The sequence below is a fragment of the Zingiber officinale genome, chromosome 7A, assembly GCF_018446385.1.
Source record: "Zingiber officinale cultivar Zhangliang chromosome 7A, Zo_v1.1, whole genome shotgun sequence".
NCBI classification, from domain to species: domain Eukaryota; kingdom Viridiplantae; phylum Streptophyta; class Magnoliopsida; order Zingiberales; family Zingiberaceae; genus Zingiber; species Zingiber officinale.
In genome coordinates this window covers 69,386,719-69,392,680 of record NC_055998.1, presented here as the reverse complement: position 1 = coordinate 69,392,680, position 5,962 = coordinate 69,386,719, and positions in this window count along the sequence as shown.

Sequence of the window (5,962 nt, the reverse complement as noted above, 5' to 3'; positions counted from 1 at the left end):
AGTCCTGGTGATTGAAGTCGGGCCCTAGTGAGTGAAGCTAGGTGGTGGAAGTCCTGGTGAATGAAGCCAGATCCTAGTGAGTGAAGCTAGGTAGTGGAAGTCCTGGTGAGTGAAGCTGAGCCCTAGTGAGTGAAGCTAGGTGGTGGAACTCCTGGTGAGTAAAGCCAGGAAATGAAAGTCCTAGTGAGTGAAGATGGGTAACCCTAGGGGAGGTAACCTTAGGTTATATGTGACCGGCTGGACCAGCGAATCTTGAAATCTGTTAACACTATCTTACTTTACTGTTTTATCTATTGTGTTAACTCAGTGTTGCAGGGAAATTCAGCTAGGTCAACGGGTCGATTAGATAGCTGACATGAAGTCCAGATAGGTCGATGGGCTGACCGGATGTCTAGCAAGATGGTAAGTTAAGGTAAGTCACTAGAGGAGAGTGACTTTGTGAGGATGTGTTACCCATTTGAGGGAACAGTAGGCGTTGATACAACTTAGATCCATTTGGAAAATCTAAGTTGAGATCTTGACTAGATTTTGGTCTCAAGGAGATAGAATCTAATTACTACTCTACTTGTTATACTGTGCTAACTTTGTTTTGCAAGGTAGTATAATTTTTTTATTGCTTCGGACTAACTTGCAGGAAAACAAGTCTGCTGGAAAATTGGGTTTGGGCGCTCGGAGCTAGTCCGGGTGCTCGAAATGCCAAAAGTTATCTTGTCGCCGGCTTGGAGCGCGCTGATTGGATAGGATGACGTAATGGTCTAGGCGCCCAGAACTGCCTATATAAGCAGCCTTCCACTAGGAGCACAGGACAATAACTTTCTTCTGCATTTTCCGTCTTGCGCGATGCTCCAAAGATGCTCCTGCGATGCTATGAAGCTTATCTAACAACCTGCGAATTTGATTTTTATTTCCCTTGTTGTTTGTAATTTTATATTATAATTCTTATATTTATCGTGTAACCTTTTTTGCGAACTATTAGTGGATTGCCCAACTAAAGCACTCGATGAGTGTGGGCCTTGGAGTAGGAGTCGACAAAGGCTCCGAACCAAGTAAAACTTAGTTTGTTAGCATTGTTCTTATTTTTCTCTTTCGGTGTGTACTTGATTTAATTATCGATTTTCGATGATCACTGTTCACCCCCCCCCCTTAGCATTCTTTCTGATCCAACAGATCTAACGACATACATTCGACTTAGGATGTTAGGATTCTGAGTAGTTCTTATCAAGAGGTATTAGATCAGCCATTATTCAATGAGATGACTCGTAGCAGGTGACTAAGGAGAAAGGAAATGCTAAGAAGTTATCATAGAAGAGAGGGAATAGGGGTCAGGGCTCACAAGTTACCTCCGGAGGGTTCTCTCAGCCTCAAAAGTTAGGGAGAACGTCGGATGGATGTTCTTGTTCCTCTCAATGAGACCGGAAGAATGACTTTGGTGGGGCCATGTGCTTTCAGTGTGGCTCCAAAAGTCACACCAAAAAAATTGTCCATTGGATCACTCTATATGCTTCTATTGTAAGCTTCTAGGGCATGAGAGTCGGGATTGTACTCTAAAGGCTCGGTTGGAGGCTACTAAAGTTACTTCTCAGGGAGGATGACCCTCATAGTCATGACAGAAGAGAGGACCTTAGAGGACTTAGAGTGCTCCATGTCAGCAGTGACCGCTGCCCCCCTCAGGGGTATGTATATCATATCCAGAACCAGAAGCACCCAGTGATGCCAGTGACTATGCAGTACTTTGCCACAACATCCCATATCAAGCATATCTTGTATAGCAAGACTTTCCCCCTCTATCTCAACCTTATCTAAAATTTCAGCTCCAGTCGTCGCCTCAGTCTCAGCATTAGCAGCCAGCTGCCACACCTTCGATTCCACCTCAAACTATTCCAGGGATGCCACCACCGATCTCAGAGGTGGGACGTGTCTATGCTGTCACATGGGAGGAAGCACAGGGGGCCAAGGGATCGGTCTTCCAGGGTATTATTTCAGTTTATACATTTATTATAGATCTATTGATATTGACAGTTCTCATTCATTCATATCTCAGGTATTTTTAGGTAAGATTGGTAGACATTGGTAGACTGTCTACACGTCAGACACATGGGTTAACAATATCTTTACCATTTGGGGAAATACTAAGTATTAGTCAGGAAGTCAAAGGATGTCCTTTGGACTTCAATGGTCAGACTCTTATGGTGGATTTGTAGGTGTTGGAAAAGGTGGAATTTGACATCATCTTGGGCATGGATTGACTGCCATGAACCATGCCATAGTCGACTACAAAGCAAAAGGGATCACGTTCCTACCTCCCGGTCAACCATCATGGGTATTCGTTGGAACTGAGAGTGATGAGATTTCCTTTATTTCAACACTATAAGCGTAAAAATTATTGTCTCAGGGTTGTCAGGGATATTTATTATTGATTATTAAAGCTGGTCCGGATGGAATATTATAGCTCTCAAACATTCCTATTGTTAGAGAATTTCTAGATGTGTTTCCATAAGAACTTCCTAGCTTGCCTCCTAAAAGGCAAGTTGAGTTTGAAATTGAGATGATCTCGGGAATAACACCAGTATCAAAGACTCCTTATTGCATGGAACCAAAAGAATTAGAGGAGCTCAAGGTTTAGTTACAAGAGTTGTTGGATAGAGGATTCATATATCCCAGTGTGTCTCCATGGGGAGCCCCAGTACTCTTTGTTAAGAAGAAGGATGGATCACTGAGATTATGCATTGATTATCGATAGTTGAATGCAGTGACTATTAAGAACAAATACCCATTACCACATATAGAGGATTTATTCAACCAACTCAAGAATACCTGTGTATATTCTAAAATTGATCTACGCTCAGGCTATCATTAGCTCAGAGTTAGGGATACAAATATTCAAAAGGCAGCGTTTCGCACCCGTAATGGCTACTATGAGTTCTTGATAATGCCATTTTAGCTTACCAATGCTTCAGATATGTTCATGGACCTTATGAACAGGGTATTCCTTGAGTACTTAGATCAATTCGTTGTCGTGTTCATTGATGATATTCTGATATACTCTCGTTCTGAGGAGGAACACAAGCAACACCTTTGTATAGTTTTGGAGATGCTACGGCGAGAATACCTCTATGTGAAGTTTAGTAAATACGCCTTTTGGCTACCTTCTGTGAGATTTCTAGGACACATTGTTTCCAGCAAAGGTATATCAGTGGATCCACAAAAGATTGAGGCTATTACCAGTTGGGAGTAGCCGAAGTTGGTATAGGAGATTCATAGTTTCTTAGGTTTAGTTGGATATTACCGGAGATTCGTTGAGGTTTTCTCTAGCATAGCTCTGCCATTGACTCGACTAACTAAAAAGGGAGAGAAATTTAGTTGGACAGAGTCATGTGAGACAAGTTTTCAAGGACTCAAGCGAAGGCTAATTACTGTACCGGTATTAGTACTTCCCTCTAGCGTGGATGGATTAGTACTTTTTACAAATGCATCATATCAGGGTTTAGGTGTAGTACTTATGCGCATGAACGGGTGGTATTATATGCTTCTCATCTGCTGAAAGATCATAAGAGGAACTATCCAATCCATGATTTGGAGTTAGTAGCTATCATTTTCAAGCTAAAAATTTGGCGACATCATTTATATGGGATCACCTTTGAGATTTACACAAATCATAAGAGCCTTAAGTATTTGTTTACCCAGAAGGAATTGAATCTTAGACAAAGAAGATAGATGGAATTCTTGAAGGATTATGACTGTAATATTAATTATCACCCAGGGAAAGCCAATATGGTAGCCGATGTTTTGAGTAGGAAATCTCGAGGGGTTTTGGGTTGTCACTGAGTGATGGTTACAGAGTTTTTACAGAGATTTTTTGAGTTGGGATTGGTGGAGCAAAGACAGACAGAGCAAGGTATTCTAGTCTTCATGGTTGCACATGCATCTATTGTCGAGCGAATCAAAGAGGCTTAGGCTACTAATCAGCATCTGCAGTTCAGTAGGGTTATCTCAAGACAACAGACAAAGTTTTCCTATTATGAGAATGGGGTTCTTTATTTCCATGGAAGATTATGTGTTCTCAAGTCACACCCAATTTAAGAGGACTTGCTACAGGAAGCACATTAATCTAGATTTGTGATTCATCCAGGGGGTACTCGTATGTATAGGGACTTGAAACGATCTTATTGGTGGAGTGGCATGAAGAAAGACACTATGAATTTCATGGCACAATGTTTAGTATGTTGGCAAGTGAAGGTGGAGCATCAGAGGCCAGCTGGTTTACTTCAGAAGATACAAATACCAGAATGGAAATGGTAGCATATCACGATGGATTTTATGGTAGGGCTACACCGAACACGGAAAGGACATGATGCGATTTGGGTAATCGTTGATAGATTAACCAAACCTACACACTTTTTATCAATACGTAGAATGAAATCGTTGGATCGATAGTAGAATTATACTGTAGGGAGATCATCAGATTGCATGGTATACCTCTGAGTATTATATTAGATAGAGATCCACGATTTACTTTCCGATTTTAGCAGAGTCTTCAGCAAGCCATGGGTACGGAGCTCTGTTTCAGTATAACCTTTCACCCTCAGACTGATGGACAATCTGAGTGCACTATACATACGTTAGAAGATCTATTGAGATCATGCATTTTGGATTTCAGAGGTGGTTGGGATGATCATCTACACTTAGTTGACTTTGCCTACAATAATAGTTATCATTCACTGATTCAGATGACAACATTTGAGGCATTATATGGTAGAGCATGTAGGTCTCCTACCTTAAGGGAGTAAGTTGGGGAACCAAAAATCATGGGACCATAGAGTATTCAGCGTGATGCAAAGTTGGTTGGCACCATTAGATGTAGAATGTCGAAAGCTTAGGATCGATAGAAAAGTTATGCAGATCAGAGACAGAGACCTCTAGAGTTTTATGTAGATGATCACTCCTTTTTGCGGGTGTCTACCACCAAAGGTGTTAAGAGATTTGGATCGAAAGGTAAGTTAACTCCTCGTTATAATGGGCCTTTTTAGATACTTGAGAGGATAGGTGAGGTAGCCTATCGGCTGGCGCTGCTGCCACCATCACTTGCCGGGGTGCAAGACGTATTCCATGTATGTATGTTGAGGAAGTATGTGTCGCACCCTATGCACATTCTAACAGATGTGTCGATCACACTTCAGCTGGATGCAACATATGAGGAGGTTCTAGTGTGGATTCTAGATCACAAGGAGCGCTGATTGTGAAATAAAACAATCTAACATGTCAAGGTCGAATGGGAGCATCACTCAAACGACGAAGTAACCTGGGAGCTAGAGAATAAGATTCGAGCTCGACACATATATTTGTTTACGGAAGGTATGTAAAGTTATTTCAGTAGTTGTATTGATTAAACATGCTATTCATTGTTTAACGCACTTAAGTCATAAATTTGGGAACCAAATTTTTATTAGAGAGGAAGAATGTAAGATATGGTAAATTAAATAATATGAGTTATGGGAGAAATAACCTTATTGTAATTTATAGGAAAATTTAGATATTTTTCGGGATTTAATTAGAGATCGTACGGTATATTTTAAGGGGATGAATCATTTAGGTGTAAAGATGGTTATGGAATCATCATTAAGAGGGACTTGATTAAGGGGTTAACTTAAGACCAAGTTAATTAAACCCTACCTTTAAAAAGGTTGCAACAGTGACCTAGAAACGTCGTTCCTCTCCTTTATGCTTCCTCCCGATTTTCACCGATCGACATCTGCCTTGGCGCGTTCCTCCGCACTCGATCGCACCGGTGCCACTCAACCTGTCGATTGCCAAGCCTACTAACTCCTCCACCCTTTCACTTGGAGTCTCACTAGTAGTTCTCCTCTTCGAATCGCTGCTCCGCGTGAGTTCAAAGAAGAGATTCAAGCTCTATAGTCTCTCCTCTCCGCCTAGTACTAGATTTTTGGTCGGTCGGAGATGGTTC